Source organism: Heterodontus francisci, chromosome 18 (genome assembly GCF_036365525.1).
Source record: "Heterodontus francisci isolate sHetFra1 chromosome 18, sHetFra1.hap1, whole genome shotgun sequence".
NCBI lineage: Eukaryota > Metazoa > Chordata > Chondrichthyes > Heterodontiformes > Heterodontidae > Heterodontus > Heterodontus francisci.
This window is the reverse complement of record NC_090388.1, coordinates 68,089,481-68,111,046: the sequence shown is the minus strand read 5'-3', so window position 1 is coordinate 68,111,046 and position 21,566 is coordinate 68,089,481. Positions and strand designations below refer to the sequence as shown.

Below are 21,566 nucleotides of genomic sequence, written 5' to 3'. Positions count from 1 at the left end.
GTAAGAACCCATATGGTCCTTTAGGGAAGGAAATCTGCCGTCCTTACCTGGTCTGGCCCACGTGTGACTCCAGACCCACAGCAATATGGTTGACTCTTAAATGCCCACTGAAATGGCCGAGCAAGCCACTCAGTTGTCAAGGGCAATTGAGGATGTGCAACAAATGCTGGCCTAGTCAGCGATGCCCACATCCCACAAACGAATAAAAAAAAAATTTCCATTTCCGTATTCACACTTGCAATTTTATTTCATGCAGTCTTACATTACCAAGGATCAGATTCAGGCTGGCATGGCTAGGTGGTATTAGACGCGGACAATTCAACTATTGTCAATACTGAAACATTATCAACCGGGGTAGATGGTGTCTAAATGGGGTCAGCCAGGGATACAAGATTATTTTCTCATGAATGGTCCACATACCATTAAATCTAATAAGTTAGCCATGCCAACTTTTCTTGGACACAGTTTTAAAAAAAGGCTTCATTGGTGAATGATGTCTCTTTCTTTCTGCCCTCCCAGACTGATCCAATAAGAATGTAAAAAGTATTCAAGCATGTTACAATTTGAACTGTGTCCTCCAACACTGTATGACTACAGAAATGAGCTTGCGCAAGTGTAGCCACTTCATAAACTGAAATTTGACCATATGCTTATAGTGAGGGTGAAAGGCTAACAGTCCATTATATTACTGCTGGGTTATATCAGAGGTAGCATGGATTGCCCATCACACACTTCCGACCTCTCTAATTGTTGGAAAACGCCATGCTGAAATACCAGATAGCTCAAGCTAAAACTGCTAATATCAAATTTATGACATTATGCTAGATAGGGTACAAGAAAAACTTCTAAAGTGATTTCTCTTTCCTCAAGCCTGCAATGTGTCTCTCAGGAGTTGGCCAATTAATCCTGCTAAGCCACTTTGTTAGTTATGGCAGTTCTATTCTTAGCCACACTTTTCTACACTTTGTTTGCAGTGAAACTTCGTAACACCTTTGTTCTTGGATGTTCTGGTTTGGCCTAGTTGATAGTGTTCTCACTTTGGATTCGAGTCAGCCATTTTCCTCAAAACCCTGCTTTTTCCCACTTAACAACCAAGAAAATATCCATCTTCCTATTAATGTCTTCAGTTGATTTTGCATCTGTGGTCTTCTGTGGCAATGATTTCCACTGTCTCGCACCTCTTTTGTATGAAGTTGTTCCTGATATTTTTTAACCAGGTTATCTCTTATAAGAGGGCAGAATCAGTTCCTATCTGCCTTGTCAGTTCCCTTTGTTGTTTTAAATAAGACCACCACTCATCTCAAATTTACCCGTTCATTTGTTATAGTTTTGTCCCTTTATTATCCTACTGGATTTTTGAGGGACTTTCTCCAAGGCCACAATATCCTTCTAAGCGGCAACACCCAAATCAGAACTTAAAAATAAAAGCAAAATACTGCAGAAGCTGGAAATCTGAAATAAAAACGAAGTGCTGGAAAAACTCAGCAGGTCTGGCAGCATCTGTGGAGAGAGAAGCAGAGTTAACGTTTCCAGTCAGTGACCTTTCATCAGAACCCAAATCTGAACATTGTATTTCAAATGTTTTTTGACTATTGCTATGTTCAGTTGCAGCAGTGCTTCTTTTCGATATTCTACATATCTCTTGTGATTAAAATCTAACATCGCATTAGCCTTTTTAATCATTGCACCTGTGAGCTAGATTTTAATGACTTAATTATCTGGATCCTTAATTCCCTCAGTTCACCTATCTCCCCAGTGCTTTGCCATTTAGATTTGCTCCCACCTGCTATTTTTTGCATCTGAAATATACCACCACACATTTAGTTACAGATACATTTCTAAAAGGAAGGGGAATGCAAGGCTATTTGTTCATGCAACATAGTAATGCAACTGATAAGTTTGGAAGGGGTGGACTAGATAAGCTAATGATCGTATTCTGATCAAAGTATATTACTGTGCAATTCCATCAGTCATAGTTGCATCCACTTATTGAATCTGTTCATACTCTTTTTCAATGTTGAGCTCTCCTCACAATTCAAAATGGTTTCATCTGCAAACATTAAATTTATTCCCCTCTCTTCCCAAATTCAGATCATTTATAGATGGTGAAAACCTCGGTTCACACTTCTCGCTATCAGTCTGAGAATGTCTCCTAATTCCAATTATGTGCTTCCTGCTTTCCAACAACTTTCCTATTCACAACAGAAGTTGCCTCCATATCCAAACAACTCAATAGTAGCTAGCAATTCCTTGTACAGAACCATATCAAATGCCATTTTAACCTCCACGTATACAACTGAGACATAAATCAAGTATTTTTACTTTCCGTTTAGTAGTGGCTCCCCATAATTCAATTACAATACCAATTAAAGCCAACTTTTTGAAATCATGCCTCAGCCTAACTCAATACAAATGTTGTAAAGATTAGGTAGATTAAGGCAGTAAACTTGTGGGACAAGTCAAAGCACATTTCAACAAAGACATTGGCTCTGAATTTGCAATGAGAATAATGCTTACCATTATAATGGAGGAAATCTGATAAGAAGTTCAGGAGTACACACATGTGCAGTGAAATGTGGAATTCCAAATGTTTCCGTCAGAGATACCTTGCTTATCCACAAGGTGAGCTGCTGCAGTCCTCTCTGATAAACACAGCATTGAAATGACTGCAGTGGTGTCAACATGTTGTACCTGCTCAGCAGTTCCATGCTTAAAATGGCTGGAAAAAGTTAGGGCTGGTGCATTCAGGAATAAATGAGTTTTTTAATAAGTAATCATTACTGCTGAACAACCTCACTGGCCCTAAAAAAACTAACTTTGCAAGTGTGGAGTCTCATTCAAGTCTGATGGTGAATTCAATCATCTGTTCACTATTCCTGAGATGCAGCTTTACCTCCACCTCTCAGTTTCTGGTTTTCTACTTGTAATTAGATTGAATATTACCTGCTCCATTCATGCAGGTATTTAGGGCTCCTCCTAATTTACATATATGCACACTCCTCTATTTCAAGGTCAAGCGATCAATAAAATATTCCCATCAGGGTTTTGCATCCTTTCAGTTCTTGAGTTCCACCCAATGTGGTTCCACCTGTTGATTTAGTCTTTTACATCACTCCTTTTCTACTGCTTTGACAGTGTATTTTGTGAGCACTGCCACCACACAACCACTTTCCTTATTTTTAATCCTTTCTAATATCTTAATATTTATCTCCCACTTTTACTTAGTCTTTGTAATTGCTACCCTATTATATTTTTCTACCTAGATTCGCACTTCTAGTTCCTGTGTTTTATTTGCAATACTGCTAGCATTTGATATAAAGATGACATTTTTGTTTGATTTCCTTCTTCCTCTTAACTTTCCCATTTATTGTTCTTTGTGCCTCGATGTATTAACCATTTTTCCCAGCTTCTGTAAAACTTATCACTGGCACTATCAAACTTTTCCATTCTTTTCCTCCCTATGTTATTAATTCTAAGCACTTTGCTTGGTCCTTCCCACTTTGTTTCCATTGTAACCTCTCTTGTTTTATGTAAATGCCAGATGCTCACTCATCTGTTTGCTTTATATACTAGTCAATCTCCCATGGTGTTCTGTTTGGGAATTCAAGACCAGGTGGTCTTGTGGTGAAGTGGGGTTAGAGAGTGGGGATAATTGGATTAGGGCACATAGGCATAATTCACTCCCCATTTTGAAGTGTCCTTTTTGTATATTTTGTAAATCCCAATGTTTATCCTGCAAATTGCCTACATAATTACACCCTGCTGCCTGTGGTGGCTCAGCAGTGCCTCCAGTGATTGGAGGTTGTCATTACAGTGTCATGAATTGCCACTATAAATGTAGAATTAAGAATTTATAATGGACACATTTGACAGGAAAATGCACTCTGATGTAAGATTTTTATTTTTAGATTGATATGTAGGCTACTCATGGGTTTGCTTTATGTAAACACTATGTTAAGTCAGTCGTTGTGCACATTTTCTTCTTTGTTTCTGAAAGCTGCAAATATGTTTTGTTATAGACGATTCCAGTTCCCTACAAACTCTCTGTTGAAATCAAAGTTAATTCTACTATCTCCTACACTCAGACATTCTTCAGTATCCTAAAATTGAAATGCCTCCCTCAATTATTAATCCTGCAAACTACAAGCTTTTAAGTCTTCTCCGTGGGTAATGGGCGTTTGTTGAACATAGATGCATCCTATATCCCCTATAGAAAAGGGTTTACTTATCTCAACTTGAATCCTTTCACTAGACTGAAACAAAACTTCAGGAATCGTTTCCCTTTGTTGAGCACTCTGACAAAATTCCACAATTTGACTTTTTAAAAGATAAATTTTAAAAAGTGATGTCGTCTTGAATATTTAACTCATAATTAATCCTCCTGATGGGCTTATCTTCATCTTCATTTAACTTTGAACTCATCTTGAGCCTCACCTGTTTGTTTTAGATGTTAGTCAATCCTCCATGGTGTTGCATTTGGGAAATCAAGACCAGGTGGCCTTGAGGCAAAGCAGGGTTAAAGGGTGGTAACCAGTATGGGGTTGGGGGTGCTGCAGGTGCAGGGCAAGACCAATTGCCATGGTTACCATCTCATACTGTTGTAAATGTATTCAAAGCGAATGCATTTACAATTTTGCTGTACATGTTGCCTGGAGCAGTTATTACCTCCGGCCCCACCTCTCTAATGTTAACATGTAAAAGTTCACTCAAGAGACTATGGATGTTGTGGTACACATTTATTTTGGCAAGTATTGGTATGAAAAGGATGAGAAGTTTTCAATTTCAATTTTAAAATGCATTTGTGCTATTTAAAGATACAAGTGAAGTTGTACTGTTGCTGATAATGGGAGCCTGACTATATCTGATGAGACGAGTCTCTTTTTTTTAAAGAACTAACATCATTCTCCAGTGTTCCTTCTGTATAAATGAAGAAACAAGTGATGCCTCAATAGTAGCTGATTTCTGGCTTTATCCCCATAACTTCTGCTACCAGTGAAAGGGCATCATTACTTCTCATTACTACTGATAAGGAAATGCAGGGTTGGTCCCAGCAGAGTGTGACAAAATGTACATTGTTGAATAGATTCAAAAGGAGAAAGTCTACTGGTCTATTTTATGCTATGCTTTTTTATACGCAGTGCTCTTTTTTATTTATAACATATGCATCCTTGTGCTTTTTTATCCTATTAAATATGCTTTCCTGAATGACTTTCAGAACATCTTTCACATTTGTAGCTGATATTCACACAACTGCCTCAGTAAATAGCAGTACTTTACTTGCAAATGGAAATTCCCCTTTCATCTTTGTCCAGTTTTCCAAGTCTGTGCATTAGCCGAGATAGGTGGAAATGCTGGTGGTCAGGATTTAGTGTCGCTCCTCCTTTATCTCCAGTAAGAAGGGAAGTCAAGGTGACCTAAAGTAATTCTATAATTCCATTGTAGTTAACAGAGCCTGTGGTAGAGGCTGGGACAGCTCTACCTCCTAATGTATTCCATTGCTTTCTGTCTCTGACCAAAGAGGGGCAGTATTGGATCTTGACACAGGCGACTGACAATGCCAATGAGGCAGACTTGTGTACGGAAAAGGAGGGAGCAAGCTAAGTAAACATGAATGAATCGGGGGCAAATGGATGGGGATCTCTGCGTTAGTTTAAATTCAACTAATGAAATAATTTTTCTAAGAATCTAAGTGTTGGTCAGATTTTCAGTACACGTTGTGTTACACTGCAGGCAATACATTTTTGGATTAGTACAGATATGAACAGGCAGCCCTTGCAATGTAACTTTTTTGATGCAGTGTCAATTACATCCATTGTTATGATTGATTCACTTTGAATCTTGATCTCTCTGTTTTTCCAAGTTTTAAAAATTTAGTCCCCAGATTATAACATTACCGGAGTGGTTGGCTGGCATGCCACATGATAAGAGAATTCCATGAATGCCATCTGAATTGGGTCTCACTTCACTCATTGTTGCTGAGTGCCCAGAATTAGATGAGTCCATTCCTTATCTTGGGTACTGGAAGCAGGATGAGAAAGTACAAAAGCTGTCACATTTGTAGCAGCCAAAGTTTAGTCTTTTGCTGTTTGTGAGAGGTAACACTGATTCCACTTGCCACTAACTAAAATCCAGGTTTAGGTAAAACAGCCACATTTATCACATCTGTAAAATGGGTAAACCTACTTTGTGTAGCTCTATCACATTTTGGGATTTCAGACTGTGCTTTCATGTGGGGACCTTGATGTGATTGATGTTGAACATGCTACTGTGGGCCTAAATATAGCTCTGTGTGTTAAATTCGCAGGGCAGGCAGGTGAGGAATAGATTTCAAACAGGGCTTCTGAACCAGTGTGCTGTAGTCTACACAAATTAATGTTTCAGTGATCATCCACATTAACTACAGCTGCATCAAATCTATTAACCTGAACTCTGCAGGAGTTACTGCCAAGTTAGGCTGATAGATTCTGCCAGGGGGTGGGGCGGAGGGTGGGGCGTGGTGCTAGTAGGGTAGTCAGTTTGACTAAAAGCTAACAGCGGCTGTTGAGCAGCGACCCGTAAAAGCTAGCAGCAGTGAGAGGCTGAAAGAAGGATGAGATACAGGAGAAAGGAGAGGGAAAATTAGCTTTAAGCCAAGTAAGACACCACAGTGAAATGGGGTAACAAAGCATATTTATTATTTTGATATTATACAAAGGCATGTTGCATTGATGGAAATAAATGAATCTGTTCCTAACTTGTTCTATATTTTCCTCTAATGAGATAAAGCAGTTTAACAATTCATATCCAGTCTCTTTGCACCGAATGTTCACCTGGATTGCCTTCAGAGGGATTGAAGAAATACGCATACAAAAGACATGAGTATCCAGTCACAATCACTTGGAGATGCTATTGCTACATCCCTAGGTTTGCTGTTATATGCCAGTTCCCATGAAAGTAAAATATTCAGACAGCTTAAGGGAGCAATTGAGACCATTGACCCTTAGAAGCTATCTATATGTTGGATCTAAATTTGTAACTGCTTGGTTTTCAATACTGTTCTTCAGTGCATAAGTTTGTATCAAATTGGAAGGACAGCACTAGTGCTGTGGATTATGTAAACAAAAAAGGATTGTAGATTATTCCTGATCCTGTGCCTTAATGATTATGCAGCCACAATACTGGTATCAGCAAAACTTGACACTTGCTGTTTAGTATTCCTGGAGCACAGACTATCACGCTGTGGAGCAGATAAGGTTACTTCGAGATGTATCTCATGGGATTACTGAGTGGGATCACTGTAAATATCAAGGCATAGAAAGTTACATTTATACTGATAACCCTTTAATGACCTGTTACAGTTGGAGGACCAAGTTTGTCACAATGGTCCTCAGATATTGTGTCAAATCAGATTATACCAAGAAAGGGTTTCTTCCATTACTGTTCATTGGCTTCACACTTATCCTGTGGGACCAACTGCAAATACTTTGCCCACTGTTGTTTGGATAATGGCCTGGAATTTCCTATGCATGTTGGACGCAGATACATGGCCTTAAAAAGTGTTGGACTCAATTTTTCATTGATAATAATGGTGAGGTTAACCGTGCTCACCGTTTTAACAGCAACTTCTGGAACCCTCACATGCACTTTTAAATCGGGAATATTAGCAACTTTTTAAGGGGAACTAACCTAGAGGAGTTACAAAGCTAGAGCAAGCAATGCAGATGTAGAGAATTGAAATTGTATCATTGTGAAGGACCCCCACTGCCATGACATGCTCACTGTTTCAGAAATAATTCAAAAACTAGAAACAGAACTCATGACAGAGAGTTTTAAATAGTGGCAATCCTGCTTTAAAACACTTATTCATCTGCATATTTCCCTTGGGATTCCTGGAGTATTTAATCTTGCCAAACAGAGGTGTATTCTTTGAGAATACGCTCACTTTTGGAACTATTATTCATTAAGTGCTTTTGTAGTGCCTGGTATCTTTCGTTCACATTAGTTTAAGAATGAACACAGCTACCTGCATTGTAATCTGCACTGAGCTAATTTGATCCATTTCACTCTTGTACCTGTCCAGAACATAATTCTTCACACAAAAGGGATTTATGGAAGTTATAATTTTCATGATTAACCTTTTCAGTTGAGGAATCTTATCTTGGATAGAACTGATTGCTGTCGATAAAATTTGAAATAAGTCAAATACAGCAATGTATGTACTTTTTTGTTTCCTTTGGTCCTCTTCAAATTTCTCCCCACCTTTCCTAAAGGTAGTGATTTATGATGGGGTACAGTTCCATGAATGCTGGCTGCACTTTGGTACCTCACCCAAGTGGCAATTCTTCATTTGTGAACCTAAGCAGTGAGTGTCAGGAGGCTATTTGATTACAGGGTCCACAAAAGCCTGATTCAGTAGATATCCATTTGTGCTTAGCTAGCGTGGATGTTACTGCATATAGATTGGAGGAATCGTTCAATGCTTCTTCTTTGTAGCGGAGCCATCTGTGTGTTCTTTATACATCTGATTCTGATTGTGCTACCAATAGTGAACAGGAAAAAGCTTCCTGCAAGGACTAGTAACTGACTAACCTTTCCTCTCCCTAACCCCAAGATTATTGCTTTGCCTAAAATTTGATAATACAACTCAGACTGGGGATCATATGCAAGATCTTACTGTGGTATTGCTCGGTTCCACATTGCAATGCCTTTACCATTGTAGAAGCCTGATTTACATATATTTTTAAAATATTGCAGTAATTGTATTGGCCAATTGTTTTTAGTACTAGTGATGAAGATATGCTTGGTTAAATTTTGGATTGATTTTCGTACACATGCTTGTGGGTAGGGAGACACGTCTTTGTTTAAAATTGTTTGATGATCAATTTGGTAGATAATGGGGTAATCATGGTGGTTTGAAAATCATCAAGTTTCAAATAATTCAGATTTGGAAATCATAATTGAAGCATCAAAATTAAACAAACTTAAAATATGGACACTCAGTATTTGAAAGAGGTGAATATATCTAGTCAAAATTCTTTAACTTATTCCAACCAATAGTAACACGAGCATTCTATAATCATAAAATATGTCGCTAACCTACATACTTTTTTTTAGTGATGCTTGCCTTTTGGTCTATATCTAGCCAAAAGCTGGTTTAAAAATCACATCAGTTAAAATAATACATTGTTAATGGACAGGTGGTAAAGCGTGTGGGTGGTTTCCACTGTTCACCCCCCAACTGACAGCAATCATGTTTCGTTAAAATGATGCTTTAGTACCTGAATGTCTTTAGGGTCAAATAACCAGAAAAATGAAAGCTTTTTTTTAAACCTACAAGAAAACCTATTTTTACACATTCTCACACACACAAGAATAGATAGATAGAGAGGAAAGGGGAAGAGGTAGTTTAAAATCCCAAGTGAGGTAAGTGTTCGTGGTTTACCGAATAAGTATATTCCTAATATAAAGAAAAATTCCAAGGGGTGGACCCACCATCCATGGTTAACTAAAGAAATTAAAGATAGCATCAAACTTAAGGAAAAGTCATATAATTGTGCAAAGATGAGTGGCTGGTCAGAATATAAAGAATAAGAGAGAATGACTGAAAGATTAATCAGGGAAAGAAATTAGAGTACGAGAGGAAGCTAGCTAGAAATGTAAAACCAGATAGCAAGAGTTTTACAGGTATTTAAAAAGAAAAAGAGTAAGTTAAGTGAGTGTTGGACCTCTAGAGAGTGAGAATGGGGAGATAATAGTAGTTAATAAGGAAATGGCAGATGAAATGAACAAATATTTTGCTTCTATCTTCACTATAGAGGATACAAAAAACATTCCAGTAATAGCTGTAAATCAGGAGGTGGAAGGAAGAGAGGAACTTGGTGAAAGTCAGTTTAACCTCACTGGTGGGAAAACATTTAGAAATGATTTTCCAGGACAAAATTAACAGTCATTTGTACAAATGTGGATTAATTAAGGAACGCCAGCATGGATTTTGTTAGAGGTGAATCATGTTTAACTAACTTGCTTGAGTCTTTTGATGAGGGTAATGCAGTTGATGTGGTGTACATGTACTTCCAAAGGGCGTTTGATAATGTGCCAAATAACAGACTTGTCAGCAAAGTTGAAATCCATGGAATAAAGGGGACTGTGGCAGCATGGATACAAAGTTGGCTGAGTGATAGGAAACAGAGAGTAGTGGTAAACAGTTGTTTTTCAGACTGGAGAAAAGTATACAGCGGGATTCCCCAGGGGGTTGGTACTCGGAACACTGCATTTCTGATATATGTTAATGACTTAGACATGGGCATGTGGGGCACAATGTCAAAATTTGCAGATGACACCAAACTTAGAAGTATTGTGAACTGTGAGGAAAGCAGTGATAGACTTCGAGGACATGGACAAGCTGGTGTTATGCCCAGACACGTGGCAGATGAAGTGATGCATTTTGGTAGGAAGAACGAGGAGAGGCAATATAAAATAAAGGATAGAATTCTAAAAGGGATGCAGGAGTAAAGGGACCTGGAGTTATATGTGTACAAATTGTTGAAAGTGGCAGGGCAGGTTGAGAAAGTAAAGGCATACCAGACTTTATTTATAAAGTACAAAAACAGGGAAGTTATGATGAACCTGTATAAAATACTGGTTCAGCCTCAACTGGAGTATTGTGTCCGATGAGGGACATCAGTTATGTGGATAGACTGGAGAAGCTGGGGCTATTCTGCTTAGTGAAGAGAAGGTTGAGAGGAGATTTGATAGAGGGGTTCAAAATCATGATGGGCCTGGACAGAGCAGATAGTGAGAAACTGTTTCGCTTTAATGAAAGGGTCGAGAACCAGAGGACACTGATTTAAGGTGAATGGCAAAAGAACCAAAGGCACCATGAGGGAAAATGTTTTTTATGTGGCGAGTGTTTAGGATCTGGAATGCACTGCCTGAGAGTGTGGTGGAGGCAAATTCCATTGTGACTTTAAAAAGGGAATTGGATAATTATGAGAAAAAATTTGCAGGACTATGGGGAAAAGTTGGGAATTGGACTAGCTGAGTTTGCAGAGAGCTGGCATGGTCACGACTGGCTGTACCCATTCTTTGATTCTATAAGTCAGGATCTGATTGATATGTGCCTTTTTTGTATCATTAGCAGTTAACCATTTTGGCGCGTCCCTGGAATTTACTTAATCCCTATCTTTGCAATGACCCCGCCCCAAGAAAACGGGATTGATTATTCTTAATTCTGGGCTCAGTTATAGATTGTGCTCTGAAAATAGATCAAAGAAATACTTTCAGGCACATTACTGAAAACTGCAAAGTGCCCCGTCTATCAATACTCTTGTGCTGTGCTGCTCAGTACTGTTGGTGCTTTCACCATAGGCCTATCATATGGACCCATCTGTCAATTGGGCAATAATTCAGTTGCCATGAGGTGATTGAATCGGTAGAAAGAGGCTCAGTTACACAAGTTGTGAAAGTGTTTATGGTTAATTAGTGCCTGAATATTTGTTGCTCCTACTTTTATGATTTAAAAAAAAAATCACTACAGATTCCTTTAAGTTCTTACTTAGATTTTACTTTCATAAAATTTCAAGACATTTAACAAAATTTTACCCTAGTTGGCCAGCTCTTTTTTCAGAGTTAACATCCTAAACGTTGCCTCTGTAGGGATACTTGGAGTAGTTTTGCAACCAAAACACCATTCAGAATCTTATTACTTGATGATATGCAAAGGACAGCCTTTTACTGCTTCACAACTGGACAAAAGTATGTATGGGGCAGAGATAAATGTTAATTGCTTTCATTAGATAATGAGTATTTGGCAGCATTCAGATGGTGGGGATTGTGGATCAGCAGGAGACTTGGCAACCTGTGAAGGTTTCAGTGGCTCAGAATTGCTGAAGATGCATGTGACTGCTCGTTTGTGGCAGAACATATTGTCCAAAGCCCACAAGTCTTCATAGAGTCTGTGCCTTGAAAACTAGTAAAATACAATTTTGTATTTTGAGATTCCTACACATTTGGCAGGAACTGCAAAACTCTGCAGCTCTTGAAAGTTTTTTTTGCTAATTTTGAATATCAGTTTTTGAACTTAATGATTTAATATTATAGATTGCCTTTTTATTTGTAATATGTTCTATAATATAGCTAATCTAGTAAGATGTATTGAGAACAAGTTGTCAACCAGTTGCCACACATTCTGACTGATATGATTCATTAGATAATAGTAATTTGCTTCATGTGTATATTATTTAACAAAGACATCTGTTTGGATCATATTGTGCATTTTTTACATTTTTGATAGAGCAGTTTACAAAACATGCAAAGCTGGTCATACTCAACAGAAAAGTGGGTCAGACATTGGTTTGGTTTTGTTCTCATTGTTACTAAGTGCAACGCAGCCTTTTGACTTGTGCCTGTTCCCCTTCCCTGCATGCCAGGAGGACTAGTTGATATGGAATTGTCTTTTCATCTGTTGCTGCTTCCTTTTATTTGTCCCAAAACGTGGATGTAATCACGAGATTCCAGAACTTGTCAGTTAGTTATTCTGGTTTCTTAGATTATTACCAGCATGTTTTGGGTACTTGGGTTCCTTGGAAGTCATAATAAGCTCCTTCCCTTTCTACATTGACTCTAGCCTAACAAAAGGCAGCAACGGTACTGGGAAACGGCAGTAACCAGATGATAAAAGGTGTTGCTCATGCACAATTTGATACTGGCAAATGAAAATTTTCTGCTCCCTGTTGGTTTAAAATGTTTATGCTTGGCAAAGGGAACTGACCTGACTTGTTTTAAAATTTTGTGATTAGTGTTCTTTTATCTATTTATTTCTGAGGTGGCGAGAGATTGTGGCAAACCAGAATTTAGAGTGGGTTGAGAATGGCAGGGAAATCTGAAACATGCTAAGTACCATTTTAAAGGAGAAGGTAATGCATCCTACTTCATTGTGTGCATGTAGATGGGTTTTTTTCTTTTTGCTTGTTGGTTTCTTTCAGAAAAAACACCTAAATCTTAAAGTTTGAAGTCCTCAGCGTGACGACTTTAGTGAACAGCTGAGTTAATAGATTTCTTGCAATCCAATTTAGTAGCTTTTCATTGTGTTGCTCACTGATTCAGGGACATTTTGAAAGCGTGTACAAAAGGACCTAATTATGTGAGTATTATTTAACAGTATTTACACCTGCAGTGGTCCCATATGGCATGCAGTACAGCCATGGCTGCCATTGTGCAGGTTTTGGTTTTGGCACAGGAAAGGGTCGCTTTCAAAAGAGCATCTGTATCCTGTTTAGCAAAGATTGTAAATGAAGTAGCAAAACTTTGACTGCATGAGCGTTAAGTTTTCTCTTCAGATGCTGATCATCAGTATTAACTGACATCTCAGTGGGAAGGGAAACCCTTATCCATTACGCTGAAAGATTTTAGTGTTTTTCTCTTGCTGCACTTGTATTTGATGCTTTTGAAAAGGTATGGGGTGTATGAACTATTAAACTTCTAGTCTTGGAATACCAAGGTTAGTGTATGTTTTGAAAAACAAAAGACTAGTGATTCTATATGGCTGCATCTTAATGTAGAAGTTCCCCTTTGTGAAAACACTAGGTTTATTTTGTATTATTTATCCATGCGTAAATCAAAGGCAACTGAAGTCCTTGTCTTTCCCTCACCCTCCCATTTGGTTATCAAGTAATTGTAGTTACAGAGAGCCCTGCATAAATCCACATCAGAGGGGTGAGTGTGCTGGAGTGATTTGGAGCTAAGAAGATTTTCTTGTGATGCATTTGGTGATAATGTGTTTTGTTTAGCCTATACAGAGTAATTTTTTTTCTCAGTCTTCCCTGAGCATTTGCCAGATCATAAAAGCAACATGCTGTTGAGAACACCCAGTGAAGTGACAATTTACAAGCCTTGCCATACTCTCACTTCAACAGGCATCATGCATAAAATCACTAACTCAATGCATGATGCATGGCACTAATTAATGGACAGAATGGTCAAATGGCTGCCATCCGTGACCCACTTATTCTGGATAATCAAGTAGTGCAGTTAAATCAGAGTGTCCATTCCATGCTGCCATTGCTATTCAATGAGAAAGGAGAGGATAGTAGCACCTGTCACGTTGGCTGATGTTGCCAGTGGATCTCTTTGCTTGTCTGGAAGGAGGCAGAAGCAAAAAAGTTGAGAGGAAATGACCTTGACTGCCAATGGCAGTGGCATTGCTATGTTGGCTGCTGGTATCCTTGCAGATGATGGTACAGACCTGTAAGTGGCCCTGCACGGACCTGGAGTTTGAAGAACTGGTTCCTCTTGGTCATTGTGAGGTAGATGTGACACGGCATTCATGTATGATTGACGATGTAATGGTGGATGTTGCCGCTCTGGCTCTGGTGCTTTCTCATCTCTCTTACAATGCAGTCTTTTGTACCATGTTTGGCCTGATGCCATGAGACTTCATGGGGTCTGGAGTCAATGTTGAGGACTCCCAGGGGAACTCCCTCCCGACTGTATACCACTGTACCGTCAGCTCTGGTGGGACAGGACATGCCCGGGGATGTTGATGGTGTCAGGGACATTGTAAGGTATGATACAGTAAGTATGACTATGTCAGGCTTTTGCTTTACTGGTCTGTGGGACAGCTCTTCCAATTTTGGCACAAGCCCCCTAGACGTTTTGAAGGAGGACTTTGCAGGGTCGACAGGGCTAGGTTTGCATGTGGCGTTTCCAGTCCCTAGATCCATGCTGAGTGGTCCGTCCAGTTTTATTCCATTTCTCAGACTTCATAGCAATTTGATACAACTGAGTGGCTTGCTAGGTCATTTCAGAGGGCATTTAAGAGTCAACCACATTGTTGTGGGTCTGGAGTCATATGTAGGCCAGACCGGGTAAGGACGGCAGATTTCCTTCTCTAAAGGACATTAGTGAACCAGATAGGTTTTTACAACAATCGACAGTGGTTTCATGGTCACATGGTCACCATTAGACTAGCTTTTAATTCCAGATTTATTAATTGAATTCAAATTTCAGCACCGTGGTGGGATTCAAACCCATGTTCCCAGACTATTAGCCTAGGTAAAAGCAAAATACTGCGGATGCTGGAAATCTGAAACAAAAACAAGAAATACTGGATTCACTCAGCAGGTCTGGCAGCATCTGTGGAAAGAGAAGCAGAGTTAACGTTTCGGGTCAGTGACCCTTCTTCGGAACTGACAAATATTAGAAAAGTCACAGATTATAAACAAGTGAGGTGGGGGTTGGGCAAGAGATAACAAAGGAGAAGGTGCAGATTGGACCAGGCCACATAGCTGACCAAAAGGTCACGGAGCAAAGGCAAACAGTATGTTAATGGTGTGTTGAAAGACAAAGCATTAGTACAGATTAGGTGTGAATATACTGAATATTGAACATCAGCAAGTGCAAACCTGAAGAAAAACAACCTGAAAAAAACAGTGGGTAAGCAAACTGAACAAACTAAGATGAAATGAAATAAATGCAAAAAAAGATTGTAAAAAATGTAAAAAGGAATGCAAAAAAAAAGGAAGAAAAAATAACTAAAAATGACTAAAAATGAAAGTAAAGTGGGGGGCTGTCATGCTCTGAAATTATTGAACTCAATGTTCAGTCCGGCAGGCTGTAGTGTGCCTAATCGGTAGATGAGATGCTGTTCCTCGAGCTTGCGTTGGTGTTCACTGGAACACTGCAGCAATCCCAGGACAGAGATGTGAGCATGAGAGCAGGGGGGAGTGTTGAAATGGCAAGCAACCGGAAGCTCAGGGTCCTGCTTGCGGACTGAGCGGAGATGTTCCGCAAAGCGGTCACCCAGTCTGCGCTTGGTCTCCCCAATGTAGAGGAGACCACCTCTACATTGGGGAGACCAAGCGCAGACTGGGTGACCGCTTTGCGGAACATCTCCGCTCAGTCCGCAAGCAGGACCCTGAGCTTCCGGTTGCTTGCCATTTCAACACTCCCCCCTGCTCTCATGCTCACATCTCTGTCCTGGGATTGCTGCAGTGTTCCAGTGAACATCAACGCAAGCTCGAGGAACAGCATCTCATCTACCGATTAGGCACACTACAGCCTGCCGGACTGAACATTGAGTTCAATAATTTCAGAGCATGACAGCCCCCCACTTTACTTTCATTTTTAGTCATTTTTAGTTATTTTTTCTTCCTTTTTTTTTGCATTCCTTTTTACATTTTTTACAATCTTTTTTTGCATTTATTTCATTTCATCTTAGTTTGTTCAGTTTGCTTACCCACTGTTTTTTTCAGGTTGTTTTTCTTCAGGTTTGCACTTGCTGATGTTCAATATTCAGTATATTCACACCTAATCTGTACTAATGCTTTGTCTTTCAACACACCATTAACATACTGTTTGCCTTTGCTGCGTGACCTTTTGGTCAGCTATGTGGCCTGGTCCAATCTGCACCTTCTCCTTTGTTATCTCTTGCCCAACCCCCACCTCACTTGTTTATAATCTGTGACTTTTCTAATATTTGTCAGTTCCGAAGAAGGGTTACTGACCCGAAACGTTAACTCTGCTTCTCTTTCCACAGATGCTGCCAGACCTGCTGAGTGAATCCAGCATTTCTTGTTTTTGTATTAGCCTAGGTATCTGGATTACTAGTCCAGTGACAGTACCATTACGCCACTGCCTCCTCATGACATTTGAACATGAAATACTGGGTTTATGTTGCTTTAAAGCCAGTCCCAATGATTAATTTTAACTTGGCTTGCTGCCCAAATGCGATTCTTCATGTGCTTGCCTTGTTGTTCTCTGAGCTTCTTCAGAAGATCCTTTTTCAGTTCTCCTGTTTCTCAGCTCCTCTTCTGATGAAGTACTGGAAATGTTTTAATTGCAGATGGCTTTCTGGTGAATTCCCAAGTGGTTGTCAACTATTAGTACTATAGGAAGAAAGCTCCAAAAATTAATTTCAAAGTTGAAAAATGTTTTCATAAAGTCAACAAATATTAATAGAAACCTGTGCTAATGATATAACGTAATACTGGAAAATTAAAAAGGATGGGCTGAATTTTATGTCGCCCCAGCGGGTCGGATGGTGGTGTGGGGCAAAATTGAGCGGGAGGCTCCAGGAGGCCTACCCGCTCCGCTTCTGCCTCCGGCCATGTTTACGGCGTCAGGTGGGGGGGGGATGGCCTGCCTGCCGCAGGCCAATCAAGACCCTTAAGTGGCCACTTAAGGGCTCTCGCCCGCCTCCACAGGTAGTTTACCCGTGGCAAGTGGGCGTGCTGGGGACGTGAAAGGCCGCCCAGCCATAGCTGCGGCCTTTCCGCGCCCCGGGGGGTGGGGGGCATGGCAATCAGGCACAGGGTGCCCGATTGAGGGCTGCCTCCACCTCCCAACCCACCCCCGGTATTCAAGACGCGCCCCACCCCCCCCCCCCAAACGACCACTCCAGCCTCACTAAGAAAGGACCGATCCTCCTGGTGAGGCATGCCCCTACTCATTTTCACTCCTTGCTCCATGGCTTTAGCTGGGCTGCAGTTCCTGCAGTGGCCACCACTCCCAGTGGCGCTGCTGGTACTAAAAGCTGCCGGCGTACTGATTGGCCGGCAGCTCACTGAGGCGCGACCCCCTCCATCAAGTGGGTGGAAGTCCCAGCTCGGGACTATTAAAGCCCGGGGACCCGTAAAATGTGGGATGGATCCCCGGGCTAGGCGGAAGCGGGTTCGCCACCGACTTGCACGTTGGTGGCGAATTGCCGTCCGCCTAAGGTAAAATCCAGCCCAATGCCTCAGATCTGATGCGTATAGTGAGTGTAGGGTGCCCACCCCCATCCTTTCCTAAAGTGGCAGAAAATCATACTCCATTTCATTTCAATGTATCATAGCATCTAACTGAAGCTATGGCTTCTTTTTGACAAATCAAACTTGGGCCTGGTCAAAACTGTTCAGATCTGACTATATTGATTTTCAAGACCCAACTGGCCTGTTCCACTTCTGACTGACCCAGTGGCCTGAGTGGCTGTAAAATATCATCATATGTCTGCTTCTATAGGTTTCTGGGTCTTTCTGGTCAGTACAGAATAAACAAGAAACCATTTTCTGCTCAGTGCAGAAGTAATCGGAAAGAAAATTAAGTGCTGCAAAACTGCATTGGACAGTGAAAAGGATTATGGTTTATTGTGAGCTGCAATTTCTCAATGAGAGTATCGCCAACTGTTGGTGAAATTATTAGTATCTAAGAACGTCTCCACTTGTAAGGAATATTCAGTATAGTGGGGCAGAATTCCTGAATTCTATCTGAGCATAAGCAGTATTATCAACATTCATGATTTCATTAATGATTTATTGATTTTGCATTAATCGTGTTAATGCAAAGGAAGAACAGAGAAGAATGATCCATTCCACTCCTGCCAATTCTGGATGCAAAATCAGTAAATCATTAACAAAATTGCACTGGGGAAGTAAGGTTGGCAAAGAGCTTTTTAAGTTGAGACATGCTATCTGTACCTTATCTTGCTTGCCAACAACAATCACGCTGTAAGGTTACTTTTCCATTGTACATGATAAAAGGCAAGCATCACTGTCATGACGCTCACCATTTGCAATGCCTTTTGAAGTGGATGAAATACATTTCTGACATTCCACAGAAGCAGTTGATCCAAATAAAAAATCAGATTTTTAAAAAACTTTAAAACTGTATGGTTAGTTTTCATTGTTTCAATGCTTCTGACATAAATGGATTGCAATTGCCCTGTGTGATATTGGTAACCTGTCAAGCTAGTCCAAAGAAATTTCTTGGCCATTTATTGAAGTCCAACATTCCATTAAATTAAATTTTCATACGACCTTGCTGTTGTGTTTGTCACTCATATTGCACTGAGATGTTATTCACTTGCTGCATCCATCCTGGCAAACCCATCTCCAAGCTCATCATCACCAGCAAGGAAAGTATCAACAGGTTGCACCATTTTTGTTTTTGCTATCTTGGACTTATCATTGCCAAGGTTGAAGGGTGATTCTAAGAGGAAAAAACTTTCACAAAAAAGAAATCCAATATTATCACGAGTTTGGCTTTTTTGTGAAATAAAATAATTTATTAATAAAACACAGGATTTGGTGGAAACAAAAAAGAAATAATTTGAAGCACAGTCATCCCAAGCAATGATCAGTTTGAATTACATATTTTTGTTTGAGAGTGCCCTTAACTTTGGAGTAATTTTAATTGTGGTCCATGAAGATTTTACTTCTGTAAAAGATTCTCTTCTAAACTTCTTTCACAGTTTGTCATTTTGTGGACTGAGATATATTATTGCTGGTAATATATATACTTAATACTCGTGTAAAGACAGTTCAGCAAGTCAATGACCTTGTAGATTGGTATCTACAGGGTAGGACAAATCAGTGTAAAAATCATTCTGATATTGTGATGTACATTGAAAAAATAGAGTCGGAGGCCTACTAAGGAAATTGCTTGTTTCATGGCTGTTCAGGTTTGCTTTGTCCAAGTATCTGTAGAGGTTAAAGAAAATAGTAGAAACATCAAATGCATGATGAAACAATCCAATTCGAATGGCTTTGCTATAAATTCAGAACAAATATTTTCACGACCTAGTTCTCTACCTAACCATAGGAAGTTAATGCAGAATTCATACTGGTGGTACTCTGGTTTTGAGAGTGATGTGGTTTGCTACTTTGCCCACATAACTTCTAGTTGCAGTGATGTGCACCTGCTGATAATGCCGACTCTAGTAGCATACAACTGCTTTTATGTTTCCTCCTTCAGTACTTCAAACGAGTGACAGATAATACAAAAGCATATTGCCCACAGTTGACCTTTGACATGCGGTACCAGATAATGGCAGTTAATTAGGAAGCTCTGTTTTCTTTTAAAGAAAGAAAAGTATATTTTTTTGTCCTGAGCCAGTACAGGGTGCAGAGTTGGGAGTTTGATGAGGCAGTGCCAAAAACCTAGTGGAATCTTCTTTTAAAATACTCAGTTACATTTTTGTTTTAAGCTTTAAAGTCTGATGCCTCAGACGTGCAATGTTAGGACAGCTTTGCACCCAGGTGACTGAAATATTTGCAGTGCTTTGATTTGCTAATTAATAGCCACTAGCAAAACTTTGTCAATGGGAACAAAAAGCTAATTTGTATTGACCTTTTTGCCACTAGTACTAAAAAGTAGTCATTCATCTGCAGATTTTTCTATGTTCTAGTGAATCTGCTCTGCTGTTGTTTGCTATTATCTTCAGGATATGGCAGGGATTGGTGAAAGGTAATGAAGTAAATAGTTGTATAAACTGTCGATGATTTCATTCAAGATTTAAGCCACACACTAAAATAGATAGTGGTACTGTGGTTGAAATTTCCCATCTCAGTACAATCAGAAAAACCTTTCTTATGGTTTATAGATACCTAAAGTACATATTGAAGATTTTAAAATTTGTTCAATTAATCAATAAATTCAATGTTTTTATTTTTTATTCATGGGATATGAGCATCGCTGGCAAGGTTCCAAGTCAGGATGGTGTGAGGCTTAGAGGGGAGCTTGTAGGTGATGGCATTCTCATGCATCTGATGCCCTTGTCCTTCTAGATGGTAGAGGTCAGAAGTTTTTGAAGGTGCTGCTGAAGGAGCGTTGGTGAGTTGCTGCAGTGCATCTTGTTGATGGTACACACTGCTACTGCTGTGTGCTGGTGTTGGAGGGAGTGAATGTTTGTGGATGGGGTGCCAATCAAGTGGGCTGCTTTGTCCTGGATGGTGTCGAGCTTCTTGTCTGTTGTTGGAGCTGCACCCATCCAGGCAAGTGGAGAGTATTCCATCACACTCCTAACTTGTGCCTTGTAAGATAATGGATAGGTTTTGGGGAGTCAAGAGATGAGTTACTCACTGAAGAATTCCCAGCCTCTGACCTGCTCTTGTAGCCACAGTATTTCTATCTCTATTTATTTATATTGTATTATGCACATTGTATGAAGAAAATCAAATCTGTGCTAATTTTAGTGAAACATTAAATGAGTCAAAATTGGTGTCAATGTTTTGCATTTCATTGAAATTCCTCCTCTAAAACTGGATTAATGGGCTTTAGCAGAAAAGTTGGGGAAAGAAAGCTGCTTTGTGCTTGTTGAGATCTAGTTAAAGACCAGTCATGAGAAACTCTTGCAAAATTGAGAGCTTCTTGTGTTAAATCTTCAAGAAGGTGAGTATTTTTCTCTCTGTCAGGTCTGGTGTCCATCCACTAAACGAACAAGAAGAGTTATGGGCGGCACAGTGGTTAGCACCGCAGCCTCACAGCTCCAGCGACCCGGGTTCAATTCTGGGTACTGCCTGTGTGGAGTTTGCAAGTTCTCCCTGTGTCTGCGTGGGTTTCCTCCGGGTGCTCCGGTTTCCTCCCACATGCCAAAGACTTGCAGGTTGATAGGTTAATTGGTCATTATAAATTGCCCCTAGTGTAGGTAGGTGGTAGGGAAATATAGGGGACAGATGAGGATGTGGTAGGAATATGGAATTAGTGTAGGATTAGTATAAATGGGTGGTTGATGGTCGGCACAGACTCGGTGGGCCGAAGGGCCTGTTTCAGTGCTGTATCTCTAAACTAAACTAAACTAAACAATGTGGCAGCCATTGAGCGACGTACAGAAA

The 21,566-nt window shown here is 40.0% G+C and overlaps 1 protein-coding gene across 6 annotated transcripts in view; it reads left to right on the top strand.

The window, feature by feature from the left end:
* The window catches only part of znf800a (zinc finger protein 800a), a 115,052-nt gene that overhangs the window by 15,508 nt on the left and 77,978 nt on the right, over nt 1-21,566 (top strand). The gene's annotated exons all lie outside the window — the stretch shown is intronic.